Below are 14,746 nucleotides of genomic sequence, written 5' to 3'. Positions count from 1 at the left end.
ACTCGTTAGTTATGCAAAGGGATAGTACAATATGAAGTGCAAGGATTTATTTTGCAACTGCATTCCAAACTGAAACAGCATGACTTTGTAAAGCTCTGAGATCAAATCAGATTGCTGGACTGTCTTCTGAATTCTGGCTTCTCTAATCCCATTAAGCATTGTATCTTGCAATCAGCTAACTAAACTTAGTTGAATGGTGAACTCAGAAAACAAAACAAAAAATCATGACTATTTCCACTTCTGTTTTAAAGTTTTTTCTTTGTACAGTAAATTTATTGTAGGTAAATCATGTATGTTCATGAATAATTTCCAGATAAAATGACTAGGACTATTCCTGTTCATGAAAGGTTAGCTAATCAAGGAAACAAAAACATTATCATGTGATCGACCAGTGCAAATAAATAGTGTTTACAAGCTACCAGCATAACAAACCAGTCAGTGTGGGGTGTGTGCACCATCTATTTGCTCAACAGTTGTGATTAATGAACTACTTCATTTATAACCATGCCTCATTTGTGGATAATTCATGAACAAGGAATAAAGGCAAAATGCGCCAAGTGATTTATTAGCGTAAAATAATTTGCTCAGCTCAAACTAATGTGTCGCTGGTGTGCACCCCTCAGGTATACAGCTACAAAATATAACTGCAGGTAACTTAGGGATCCCCTACATTTAGAAACAGTCATATTTCTTTTTCTGCAGTCTGTCCCATCTCTACCCCTCACTTCACCTGAAAAAGAAAGAACAGGATCTGAAAGCACGGGAAGGTCACTCTTTCCTTTGATCCTGATGGTTCTGGGAAATCCCAAACTAAAGATATAGTTTTAATGTCTTCTCCTTTTGCAATTTAGCCAAAACCAATCCACAAGAGACATTTACTTTGCTTAGTCTGGCTCAGAGTTGCACACTCTGAGTTTGCATGAAAAGTCCCTTGCCACCGCTGAGTGAGCAGGAAACCCTTAGTTTTAAAGATATGGGATGAAATACTGATCAAACAATGTTTTGTAGAATGTTAGTCATTTAGAATGAAGCCTGCCAAAAAAGTGGACCTTATAACCTGTGGTTAGAAAGGTGGAGGACTCCAGCACTAGAGTACATTAAATCACTTAAGAGCAAAGAAATGACCTGTGGGCAACTGAATGGATAAAAATGGAGGAGCTGTGTGCATTAGGATGGACAAACTCGTTTGGATAAGATAAGAACTGGCCTGAACCTCCTCAAATAAGAACTGATCTAAATCACTATCCAGAATTTAAACTTAGCCTTTTGCAGGACTTAAAAATATAAATAAATGAATGAGGCAAATTCTTTATAGGCACAACACTGAAGAAAATGAAGTTATGCCAGCTGAGAATTTGGCCCAATATTTTTAAGTTTCACATACCAGAGCATCTTGTGGTCCTAACTGAGACCAGACTCAGAATCATTGAAATGCCACACAAGAAAGAGGCTGTTCTCAGCATATTTACAGCCTGGCCAGAGAGAGAGAGAAATGAAAATTGCCTGATGGGCGCAAAGCAAAACCCTTGATCCAAATGCTTCTGAATTTAGGAAGAAGTGCCATGCCAGAACATACCAGTGCTTCATCTAGTCTACTGTCCTATCTCTGGCAGTGGCCAATACCTGATGCTTTAGAGGAAGCTACCAGAACCTTGCAGTAGGCAGATATGGAATACCTTTCTGGGAAGTTTCTTCCTAACCCAGATAAGATAGAAGCTGGTTTATGTCCTGAAGTGTGAGAGTTGTTTTTTGTTGTTGTTTGTTTTGGTTGGTTGGAGGGTTTTTTTTTAATCCTTACTAGCATAACTCTGTGTATTCTTGTTATCCATGTTAAATTATTCACTTTTTTTGACTCTTGCTAAGCACCTGGCCTCAATGATATCTTGTAACAATTAATTCCACTGACTAGTAGTGTTTTATGTGGGAAAGTATTTCTTGTGGGTTTTAAGGTTGCTGTCTTTCCACTTTCATTGAATGTCCTCTAGTTATTCTATAATGAGAGAGGATGAATAGAAGTTCCCGAAACATGTTCTCTACACCATTCATTTATATATATCTATCTCCTCTTATTCATCTCTTCTGTAAAGTAAATAGCCCCCGTCTTTTCAATCTCTCTGCATTAGAAAGTTTTTCCATGCCTCTAATCACTCTCATCTTGCCTCTCTGAACCTCTTTCTGAGATAGGGTGACCAGAACTGAACACCAAATCTGAGGTGAGGGAGCTACCGCTGATTTACATAATGGCACTCTAATATTATCAGTATTACTTTAGGGTGGCGGGCATTGGGGTTCAAACTACTCTGAAACCTATAGTTAAGACTGTGGCGCTCTAAGGAGGTAAAACAAAACAGCACCTGAACACCCAAAAAACTCTGGGAACATGTACATCCAACTCTCAATCCAAACTTAACTGTACATACATAATTTTACATATTCATTTCTCTCCCTTTTTATGGACCAAATTCTCATTCCTGTCCACAGGCCAAGTAACCCACTTGGGCAAGGCATGGAAGATATCAATATAGGTCCAATATGGGGGAAAAGAACCTGCTCTTTCCTAGGCTGACTCCCCTGCCACTTCTTAGTTACTGTTGTATGTTCTGTGCTACATAGCTGATGCACGTATTTTGTTGTTTCCTTCCACAAATGCTACATGACAGCCCTGGCCAAAGGGTCTGTGCAGTCACTAATCCTCTGCCTTCCGTGCCCTCACAAACCTTATGCACAGTAAGGCATAGGGAGCACAGCCCTGCGGAGCGCAAGTGGTGTGGTTCCCAATAGAGGGTCCCAGCATCCTGTCCCCACCTCTCACCCCCTTTTCCATGCACCGGAATAATAGTGGTTCATAAATACAGGGAGAGGAAGTGGTGGTAGGGTCTGGACCTATGTAACATGCACTACTTATTTTTAATGTTATACAGCTAAGTCCATGATATTGACAACATTAATTTCCTCTTGTATTCTGTTATTTCTACTAAGTATTGTCCAGACTTTTCCATCCACAACATTGGTTCAGTATTGGCTGTTATGACAGTAAGAGGCAATCCAACACTTCTGAATGGATGTCCAGAGGCAGAAATCCCTTTAATCTCTTAGGCTTTGTTTCTGCTAGCTGATGAGCACTATGGTCCCAATCCAGCAAAGCTGGTGATCTAAAATGCATGGTGATTTTTTTCTTTGACCTACTGCATTATGGAAGCAGCCAGCAATGCCAACTGAATGCCACCCAGGAAATCCCAATGTACTAAGCAAGGCAGAAGTACAGTGGTCGCAATTTTCTTTAATATGAGTGATGGGGCAGTGCTGTAGCAGCAAAGAGGAAGGAGGATATATTCCAGAAGGGAGCCCACAATTCATTTTTTTTCCTGATGTCTGCCAAACGATTCAAAACAAAAGGAGGAAGTTGGCAGGACTAAAAAAGAGGTATTGTGGATGAAGTATCTGAAGTTGCACTGCTTCACCTGGCTAAGCTCTGCGTGACTCACAAAGACAAAATACATTGCTCTGGAGAACTTTGGGTCAACTTCCTTGCCAAACTGCAAATCCCCAAATAGAAAATTGCCTGCTCACTGTAGTGTAAGAAGGAACATAAAGATGCAAAAACAGAATTTACACTTAATCTTAATTTTGAATGGACATTCCTTTAAAAAAAATTAAGTGTGGTATGGGGGCAGAGGGTCCGGTCAGGGAATGCTTATTTTGTTTTTACTTTTTTGGCAAAAATATAAAAATATAAACTGTACATGGATTTTCACTGTATAAAGTGCAGTTACCAGTCACCTAAAAATTGTCATTGCATTCAACTAATACCTATCATAAAGTATTGAAGGCTCTTAGCCAAAATTTTGGAAAGTGTCCAAGTGACGGAAGCCAAAGTCCCTTTCGAATTTGACTGCTGCACTAAGTTAGGAACCCACGGCTCAAAATAGGACTTGGGCTCTCAACTCTCTTAAGACCTTTTGAAAATTTTAGCCATAGTCATTACCATTAAAGCTGAGTGAATTACTTTGGCAAATAATGACAGGTTTCAGAGTAACAGCCGTGTTAGTCTGTATTCGCAAAAAGAAAAGGAGTACTTGTGGCACCTTAGAGACTAACCAATTTATTTGAGCATGAGCTTTCGTGAGCTACAGCTCACTTCATTGGATAAGCTATTACCAGCAGGACAGTGGGGTGGGAGGAGGTATTGTTTCATATTCTCTGTGTGTATATAAAGTCTGCTGCAGTTTCCACGGTATGCATCCGATGAAGTGAGCTGTAGCTCACGAAAGCTCATGCTCAAATAAATTGGTTAGTCTCTAAGGTGCCACAAGTACTCCTTTTCTTTTTGGCAAATAATGCATTTTTGAGGGATACCAAAACTATTTGGGTCAAATTTGACAAACTGAAAAATCATTTATTTGATCATCTCTATTTATCACATCCTTTACAAATATACCTATTCGTCCATTACTGTACCGTTTGTTTGTTTTAAGTCTGGCATCAGGTGCGTTAATACTATACCACTTTCTGAGTGCCTTTTCTTTGATCCTTCTAACTCCCCTTACAGCAGCTCACTTACCTTGTTTCCTTTCCTCTTTCCCCTCCCTTTGTTAGCATCTTCCTTCTTTCTCCCTAAACACAGTGGACCAAATTCATCCATGACTTCATTTAAGTCAATGAGATCTGTTTGTGTATGTCTGTTCCATAACCTACGTAGGTTTTGTGACAAAGTTCCTCCTCTACCTTGGTGGGTTTTGCGCTTATTGGTGGATTTTCTCACCTCGGAGCTTCACAGCAGCCCTCACTTTGGCCATTTTCATTAACCCACAGTCCAGGTCAACTCCTCCTGTGTCTGACCAGGCGTTGGGAGGTTTGGGGGAAACCCGGGCCTGCCCTCTACTCCGGGTTCCAGCCCAGGGCCCTGTGGAATGCAGCTGTCTAGAGTGCCTCCTGGAACAGCTGTGGGACAGCTACAACTCCCTGGGCTACTTCCCCATGGCCTCCTCCCAACACCTTCTTTATTCTCACCATAGGACCTTCCTCCTGCTATCTGATAATGTTTGTACACCTCAGTCCTCCAGCAGTACGCGTTCTCACTCTCAGCTCCTAGTGCCTCTTGCTCCCAGCTCCTCACACATGTACCACAAACTGAAGTGAGCTCCTTTTTAAACCCAGGTGCCCTGATTAGCCTGCCTTAATAGATTCTAGCAGCTTCTTGATTGGCTGCAGGTGTTCTAATCAGCCTGTCTTAATTGTCTCCAGAAGGTTCCTGATTGTTCTGGAACCTTCCCTGTTACCTTACCCAGGGAAAAGGGACCTACTTAACCTGGGGCTAATATATCTGCCTTCTATCACTCTCCGGTAGCCATCTGGCCCACCCTGTCACAGTTTATATAGATTAAAGCCACAAACTGCACTATACAAGAGAGAAAAATGGGTACTGTAAGTTTGTTAGCTAAGCCGGGTAGTACAAGACTGGGATACTTTCTGGAATACTGATTGTCACATAATGCCTTGATTTCAATAGCGTTGTACTAGAGTTATATTTGGGTCTGTATATTTGTTTTGGAGATATGGGTTTGTTCCTGAAGACTTTGTTTTACATTAAATCTGTAGCCTGGCCATGTGAAAAAGTGTTTCATTCTTTACGTTGTGTTTGCAATCTACTTTATACCTGCAAATTGCAATGTACTATCTGCTGGGAGTGCAAATACCAGTAAAAAGAACATGAATTGTTCCTCAGACAATGGTACTGACAGTCAGATGGTCAGTGCTATTGCACAGGAAGAAACTACTAGGACAAACGCACCTTCATTTAGAATGTGGTTCCACAGCACATACACAAGTGAGATTTTTTTAAAGACACTCAACATTGTCCTAACTCTGCTCCTGCTGAAGCGATGGTAACTCGCATTGGCATCAATGGGATTCTCATAGTCTATAATGATGTAAAGGGGAAAGTAACGGCTAAAGACTAGGAATGGATGGACATGTTAATAAAATAAAAATGGGAATGTTGATGCCATAGTATTTGTGAGAAGCTTTCAGGCACAGGTAGGAATTGGCACACTGGGTAAGGAGGTTTATTCCAAGTGTACGAGTAGCATTGGAGAGGGCATGGAAATAGGCAAGACTGGCATTATTAAGAGAAAAAAGGGGTTCACGTGGCAAGAGAGAGGAGCGTGCATGTACCACTGACAGCGCAACATAGTGCAGATCCTTGAAGTCTAGGAGGACAGCCTTAAATTTGGTTTGATAGGGAATTGGAAATGAGTGGAGGGATTCAACAAGGTATATAATGATGTTCATGCAAAGAAGTGGACTTTAGCTGCTACATTCTCGATGTCCTCCAGGGGACCATGGAAGGAGGTGGGAAGGCCAGAGAGGAGGAGGTTACAATAACCAAGGCATAATACATATTACATACTGTTAATACTGGTATCTATGTTCATTTTAAGAACAATACTGTCGAGCATATAATGGAAACCCTCAATCCTAGTGTACAAAGTCTGCAAAGTAGGCAGCTGTAGTTTTTCTACTAGAAGACATTTTTCTGTGGAAGAATGTGGCGGAGAAGCTATAAAACCAGTTAAGCTTATTTGGAAATTCTGCTGTGTCCTATTCATAATCTGCAAAATTGGCCGAGAAGAGTATTGGGGTGAAGCAGCAGATCCTATTCCCATTTTAAAGTAATTTTAACTCACCCAGCAAACATTTTTCAAACCTTTATTTTATTCGTAGAAGGAGTTTAGACTTTCATTATTTAGTACCCCACATATCCCCAGTGCTCTTGGAAAAACTAGGTTCAATAACTCCACTGGCCTTTTTCCCAGTCCACTACTCTCTAATTATAGCTAACAAGTTTGAAATTACTGAACTCTTTTTTTATCCCCCACGCCCCCCCATCTTCTAGCAGGGAGCGAGGGAAGCAGGCTGAATGCCTGTCTCCTGATCGACAGGCTGTGGGTGTCTCTTCATGAATTGCCTAAGTCTCTTCAAAAATGAATGAATTAACCAAGGATCATAAACCCTATCTCTAACTTGTGTCTAACAATGTGCTCTGTCATATCCAGCAGGTTCTCCTGGTAAATATGTAAATGCTTTAGATTTAGTAATAAACTGTTACCATGTTGACGATTTCCTCTAAAAAACTGCAAGCTGAAAAATAACTAAGCTGCTCTTTTTCTTTGATGGCCTTGCCTATAGGGTGTTTTAGCACCCCATAAATCCTATAATTGTATAGGTTATTTGGCAGCATGTGGTGGTTTCTGCTAAATCACAGTGAGAAGATGATCAGGCTGGTACTGAAACATAAAGTATTAAGAGCAGCTTTATAAGATTTATGGAAGGAAAGATTACCACTGGCAGAAACCCAGTCTTTCCCCTAATGACTAGTAAGGAAAAGACTCGCTCTGTTAAGACCGTATCTGTCCCATTAGCCTAGGTATAGGATTCAAGTGTCTGTTTCATTCACTTATTCCCCAGCTCTTTCTTGTGCTCATCACTGGGGTCTGGGATGAGAGGACTGAAATCCAAGTGGGCTCAACTGACAGGATATTGACTGAGAAGTATTTTATTCTCCTTTCAATCGCGGTTGAATAAATGGACTTCTAGCACATTGGTTGAAATGAAAATGGAAATCTGTCAGGCCCTTAACATTTTTTCCAGAATATTTTTCTGAGCTGGGCGAAGAAAAGGTTTTAAAATCTATGTGGCATTCCACCAATTCCACATATGCTTCAGAGTCACATGCAAGAGCTGGTACAAGATCAGGAAGAGTAATATAGCTACACTACAGCAGGTGCTGTTGTTGGGAAAGAGGGGGTGACTGACTGGAGACCGCTGTCATCAGAGCCGAATCAAAATCATATACTTAAAATAAATAAAAAATAATATAGATGGAAGCATTTATCACCATTCTCCATCAGTGGCCTGTCAATATTAAGGCAGAGAAAGAAAAATAAACAATATGAGCCATTTCCCCCAACAGTGTCAGAGGAACTATTTGAATGTTTTGAACCAAGTCAAAACTAGGATAAAACTGACGTAATTATCAGATTCAGACCTAGCCCCAGATTTCCATGTCAGAAATTAAAGAGAAGATTGTAGGTATCTTCAGAAGGGAAGTACTTCATAAGTGACAGCAGGGAGCTACTTTGCAAAAACTAATAGATTTAGTTTGGCAAAATAAGCAGCATTAAAGAATATGGTATGTAAAGTTATTTTGAACTCAGAGACAGGGAATCATAAAATATGAGTTGGAAAGCTTTACAAAGGAGATTGCTGACACTAAAAAGAAAAGAATAGACAATTTAGGTGCTTAGAAATACCATTGGGCATGAAGGATAGATTAGAAAGCCCAGCAATGGTTTAGATTTTAAAAAATATTTTATTATTCATTACTTATTCTAAAGTTTTCTCAGTAGTGAGAAGAGGTACAACTATTAATGAAGGAAAGTTAAGGCTCACAGAAGATATAAGTTTGGCTTACATAGCACATGGGCTCAGAGTGATTACAAAATCTACTGGCAAGGTACTCAAAGGTTTATAAATTTGTACCATAACTCAAGGCTTTAAAATACTCAAAGTGCCTCAAGTGGTTTGAAATATTTGACTGTTTGCATTCTCCAATAGACCAGGTCATACTTTGAAAAGGGATGAGCATACCTGACACCCTCTACCCCAATGAAGCTTGGGGAATATGCTGCACTGAAATTTTGCAATGGGCAATGTGGTTCATTTTAACCATTTATAAATTTAAATGTCTCTTGACTACTTTATGTAAATATATACATGAAATGGAATGTCCCCAAAAGATCCCTTCAGATCCACTATTGTTATTGTTTTGTTTTTTTTATTTTATTTTATTCAAATGGTCTCCACTAGAAACTCTAAAAACAATGTCCTGAAGTTTCAGTTTTACTGGCAGTCTTGCACATCACTATTATAAACAGTGGAACAAAGAGAAGGCACTTTTATAAGTCTACATATAGCAGGATATTAATTGTATATAATGAACTGAAAATGCTTGCAGCGAAGCTGATGTCTGTGGTTCCTTTCATGAATATTTTCTTCCCAATGGCTGACATAAAATACCAAGAGTGGTATGGGATTTACAATCGGAACAGCAATCTAAGCTATTTGTAAAAACTTATTTTCTAAACATTTATGGCTTTTATGGTTTAGTTGTAATACTGAATAGCCTAGGGCAGCACTCATTCTATAAGTAGTGTAGCATTTCAGTAGTAACTCAGATACCTTTAACTTTCTGAAAAATTCACTTCTTTCGTGTAAGATGAAGAATGTCGTGTTTTTTAAAAAAAACAAAACCCCTCAAACCAACAATATCAGACTCCCCCGTGTGTGTTTTTTGTTTAAGGAACACCATAAAGGGTGGTTGGACTTAAACTTCATGAGACCTGAGAGTTTTGTCATCCTGAAGGATTCCTTTGAGATTACAGATATTATGGAGATCTAAGAGTGCAGCAGCTTCTAACAGAAAACTATTTTGATCCCCAACAATTTCACCCAAACGAAAAACTCATCTGAAATTTTACAGAGGCAGGATTTTTTTTTTCTGGAAAACTTGAGGCACATCAGAAAAGGTGTTCTAGAAGTATATGGGCCCCATTGAGTTTATAAACTGTGTGGCTCTAAGCTGGAGCTTTTAAACGCAATATTATTCATACACTGTACTCACAATGGGGGGGTGACAGGCAGGAAACCACAGGGGACCACAAGCAAGATTGTGAAAATTAGTAGGGGAGTATGGTGGTATATAACACACTGAAGCAATACTCTTATTTCGAACTGCCAGGTCCATATCACAGAATCATAGAATATCAGGGTTGGAAGGGACCTCAGGAGGTCATCTAGTCCAACCCCCTGCTCAAAGCCCCAACTAAATCGTCCCAACCAGGGCTTTGTCAAGCCTGACCTTGAAAACTTCTAAGGAAGGAGATTCCACCACCTCCTTAGGTAACCCATTCCAGTGCTTCACCACCCTCCTAGTGAAAAAGTTTTTCCTAACATCCAGCCTAAACCTTCCCCACTGCAACTTGAGACCATTAGTCCTTGTTCTGTCATCTGCTACCACTGAGAACAGTCTAGATCCATTCTCTTTGGAATCCCTCTTCAGGTAATTGAAAGCAGCGATCAAATCCCCCCTCATTCTTCTCTTCTGCAAACTAAACAATCCCAGTTCCCTCAGCCTCTCCTCATAAGTCATGTGCTCCAGCCCCCTACTCATTTTTGTTGCCCTCCACTGGACTCTTTCCAATTCTTCCACATCTTTCTTGTAGTGTGGGGCCCAAAACTAGACACAGTACTCCAGATGAGGCCTTACCAATGTTGAATAGAGGAAAATGATCACGTCCCTCCATCTGCTGGCAATGCCCCTACTTATACAGCCCAAAATGCCATTAACCTTCTTGGCAACAAGGGGGCACTGACTCGTATCCAGCTTCTTGTCCACTGTAACCCCTAGGTCCTTTTCTGCAGAACTGCTGCATAGCCACTCGGTCCCTAGTCTGTAGCAGTGCATGGGATTCTTCCATCCTAAGTGCAGGACTCTGCACTTGTCCTTGTTGAACCTCATCAGATTTCTTTTGGCCCAATCCTCTAATTTGTTTAGGTCCCTCTGTATCCTATCCCTACCCTCCAGTGTATCTACCTCTCCTCCCAGTTTAGTGTCATCTGCAAACTTGCTGAGGGTGCAATCCACACCATCCTCCAGATCATTAATGAAGATATTGAACAAAACCAGCCCCAGGACCTACCCTTGGGGCACTCCGCTTGATACTGGCTGCCAACTAGACATGGAGCCATTGATCACTACCCATTGAGCCCGACTATCTAGCCAGCTTTCTATCCACCTTGTAGTCCATTCATCCACCCATACTTCTTTAACTTGCTGGCAAGAATACTGTGGGAGACCGTATCAAAACCTTTGCTAAAGTCAAGGAATAACACATCCACTGCTTTCCCCTCATCCACAGAGCCAGTTATCTTGTCATAGAAGGCAATTAGGTTAGTCAGGCATGACTTGCCCTTGGTGAATCCATGCTGACTGTTTCTGATCACTTTCCTCTCCTCTAAGTGCTTCAGAATTGATTCCTTGAGGACCTGCTCCATAATTTTTCCAGGGACAGAGGTGAGGCTGACTGGCATGTAGTTCCCCAGATCCTCCTCCTTCCCTTTTTTAAAGATGGGCACTACATTAGCCTTTTTCCAGTCAGCCAGGACCTTCCCCGATCGCCATGATTTTTGAAAGATAATGGCCAATGGCTCTGCAATCACATCCACCAACTCCTTTAGCACCCTTGGATGCAGCGCATCCGGTCCCATGGACTTGTGCTCATCCAGCTTTTCTAAATAGTCCCGAACCACTTCTTTCTCCACAGAGGGCTGATCACCTCCTCCCCATGCTGTGCTGCCCAGTGCAGCAGTCTGGGAGCTGACCTCATTCGTGAAGACAGAGGCAAAAAAAGCATTGAGTACATTAGCTTTTTCCACATCCTCTGTCACTAGGTTGCCTCCCTTATTCAGTAAGGAGCCCACACTTTCCTTGACTTTCTTCTTGTTGCTAACATATCTGAAGAAACCCTTTTTGTTATTCTTAACATCTCTTGCTAGCTGCAACTCCAGGTATGATTTGGCCTTCCTGATTTCACTCCTGCACACCTGAGCAATATTTTTATACTCCTCCCTGGTCATTTGTCCAAGCTTCCACTTCTTGTCAGCTTTTTTTTTGTGTTTAAGATCAGCAAGGATTTCACTGTTAAGCCAAGCTGGTCGCCTGCCATATTTACTATTCTTTCTACACATCGGGATGGTTTGTTCCTGCAACCTCAATGAGGATTCTTTAAAATACAGCCAGCTCTCCTGTAGACTGGACGCATATGGAGTCCAATAGAAAATGTAATTGACTCAGCTTCCTCGCTCAGGGGTGTGAAAAATCCATACCCCTGACCAACGTGGTGAAGCTGACCTAAGTCACCGAATAGACAGTGCTAGGTTGAAGGATAAATTCTGTCATCAACCTGGCTACCACCTCTCGGGTAGGTGGATTAACTTCAGTGATGAGAGAACTCCTCCTATTGGCTTAGGTAGTGTCTACAATGAGGTGCTATAGCAGTGCAATCTGTCCTCTCAGGATGAGGTTGCCCCTTTAAAGGAACCCCTTTCCTAGCATGCTTTTCTAGGCTGGCCCTTTAAATGTGTCAGAGACAAACTGGGGCTCAAAAGTGGCCATTCTGTAAGTGCCTTCCATATCTCCTCTTCTTTCAGGTCAGAAGGTTTTCTTACCTCCTGATATGCTTTCCCTTCTTATTCCTGAGGAGATGACTCATTCTCACAGGGAGCCTGTGTTCTTGATAAAGGGGATTCATCTTGTGTCATAGAAACTGTTGCCACCAAATTTCCATTTTGTATTCCCTTCTGACAAGACCACTTTCTTCCCATGATAGGAGGGAATTAGAAGCATGGAATCAGAAGAGGGAGCCAGGAGTCTGGAATGAGGATGAGGAAATAGGCAGTCCCTTGGGGAAGGGGATGGTCTGAGGAAGGCTAACAGAGGGAGTTTGCCTGGGATCTGTCTGAGAGGAGGTACACTTAGGGCTGCATTAGGGAAGCTGTGTTGGTGAGTATCTGAGTGTCTGTTGTGGGGACAGTTTGACCACATGCTTGATTGGTTGTTTGAAAAATGTGAATTGGGAGTGCTTTGTTCCAGGTGAGCCTTGAGTGGGCCTGACTGTAATAAAAAGCCAGTCAGCTGCGAACCAGCTGAGCGGCAAACAGCAGAGAGGCTAACAGAGGGAGTTTGCCTGGGAGTTTGCCTGGGGAGAGCCCACTGAGGCTTACGTCTTGCAGGCTTCTCTGAGTAGTTACTACAACTCCTGAGGAAGCTTGTAGAAGGACGGTAATATGGATGGGGAGTGTTCAGCTGTTGTGACCTGCACTGGATGTGCCATGTTTGTCTTTCTTCCACAGGACAGAAGCGACTTTGTCTGTACAAAGTGCAAGCTGGTCTCCATATTGGAAGAGAAGGTTCAAGGTCTGGAGAAACAAGTATCAACCCTGCGGTGCATAAGAGAAACTGAAGATTTCCTGGACAGACGTCGGGATATGCTTCTACGGACACAATCTTCTGAAGATTCAGAGCAGGCTGCGCAGCGGGGACAGGAGGACGGTGAAGAAATTTGGCAGCATGTGACCTTCAGAAGAAGAAAGGGGAGTGTCCATGTACCAGCAACGCAGATACAGGTAAGCAACCGTTTTCATGTTCTCTCTGGAGGAACTAATGCGGAGAGTGGACTAGATGATACATCTGAGGGAAGGGAACAGAAGGGACTGTACTTCTGCCAATTGGAAGGCATGAGATGCACTGTCCTAGGGATGGGGGTTTCACGACCACCGCTCCCAGAGAAGGAGGCGGGTGGTGGTGGTCGGGGACTCTCTCCTCAGGGGGACTGAGTCATCTATCTGCTGCCCCGACTAGGAAAACCGAGAGGTCTGCTGCTTGCCAGGAGCTAGGATGTGACGGAGAGACTGCCAAGACTCATCAAGCCCTCAGATCGCTACCCCTTCCTGCTTCTCCACGTGGGCACCAATGATACTGCCAAGAATGACCTTGAGTGGATCACTGCAGACTACATGGCTCTGGGAAGAAGGATAAAGGAGTTTGAGGTGCCAGTGGTATTCTCGTCCATCCTCCCCGTGGAAGGAAAAGGCCTGGGTAGAGACCGTCGAAACATGGAAGTCAACAAATCGCTATGCAGGTGGTGTTGGAGAGAAGGCTTTGGATTCTTTGACCATGGGATGGTGTTCCAAGAGTGCTAGGCAGAGACGGGCTCCACATAACTAAGACAGGGAAGAGCATCTTCGCAAGCAGGCTGGCTAACTTAGTGAGGAGGGCTTTAAACTAGGTTCACCGGGGGAAGGAGACCAAAGCCCTGAGATAAGTGGGGATGTGGGATACCGGGAGGAAGCACGAGCAAGAGAGTGCGAGAGGGGAGGGCTCCTGCCTCATACTAAGAAAGCAGGACAAACAGAGAGTTATCTCAAGTGCCTATACACAAATGCAAGAAGCCTGAGAAACAAGCAGGGAGAACTGGAAGTCCTGGCACAGTCAAGGAATTATGTGATTGGAATAACAGAGACTTGGTGGGATAACTCACATGACTGGAGTACTGTCATGGATGGATATAAACTGTTCAGGAAGGACAGGCAGGGCAGAAAAGGTGGGGGAGTTGCATTATATGTAAGAGAGCAGTTTGACTGCTCAGAGCTCCGGTATGAAACTGCAGAAAAACCTGAGAGTCTCTGGATTAAGTTTAAAAGTGTGAGCAACAAGGGTGATGTCGTGGTGGGAGTCTGCTATAGACCACCGGACCAGGGGGATGAGGTGGACGAGGCTTTCTTCCGGCAACTAACAGAAGTTACTAGATCGCAGGCCCTGATTCTCATGGGAGACTTCAATCACCCTGATATCTGCTGGGAGAGCAATACAGTGATGCACAGACAATCCAGAAAGTTTTTGGAAAGGGTAGAGGACAATTTCCTGGTGCAAGTGCTGGAGGAACCAAGTAGGGGCAGAGCTCTTCTTGACCTGCTGCTCACAAACCGGGAAGAATTAGTAGGGGAAGCAAAAGTGGATGGGAACCTGGGAGGCAGTGACCATGAGATGGTCAAGTTCAGGATCCTGACACAAGGAAGAAAGGAGAGCAGCAGAATACAGACCCTGGACTTCAGAAAAGCAGATTTT

The 14,746-nt window shown here is 42.6% G+C and overlaps 1 long non-coding RNA gene across 1 annotated transcript; it reads left to right on the top strand.

The window, feature by feature from the left end:
• The first annotated feature begins 12,546 nt into the window (after positions 1-12,546).
• On the top strand, positions 12,547-13,847 carry LOC142071006 (uncharacterized). The gene is made up of 3 exons (XR_012666953.1): positions 12,547-12,588; positions 12,973-13,245; positions 13,481-13,847. It is a non-coding gene; the product is annotated as an uncharacterized LOC142071006 (long non-coding RNA).
• The last annotated feature ends 899 nt before the right edge of the window (positions 13,848-14,746 follow it).

Source organism: Caretta caretta, chromosome 2 (genome assembly GCF_965140235.1).
Source record: "Caretta caretta isolate rCarCar2 chromosome 2, rCarCar1.hap1, whole genome shotgun sequence".
NCBI classification, from domain to species: Eukaryota; Metazoa; Chordata; order Testudines; family Cheloniidae; genus Caretta; species Caretta caretta.
The sequence above is the reverse complement of the archived record's forward strand: the minus strand, read 5'-3'. Positions and strand labels throughout refer to the sequence as shown.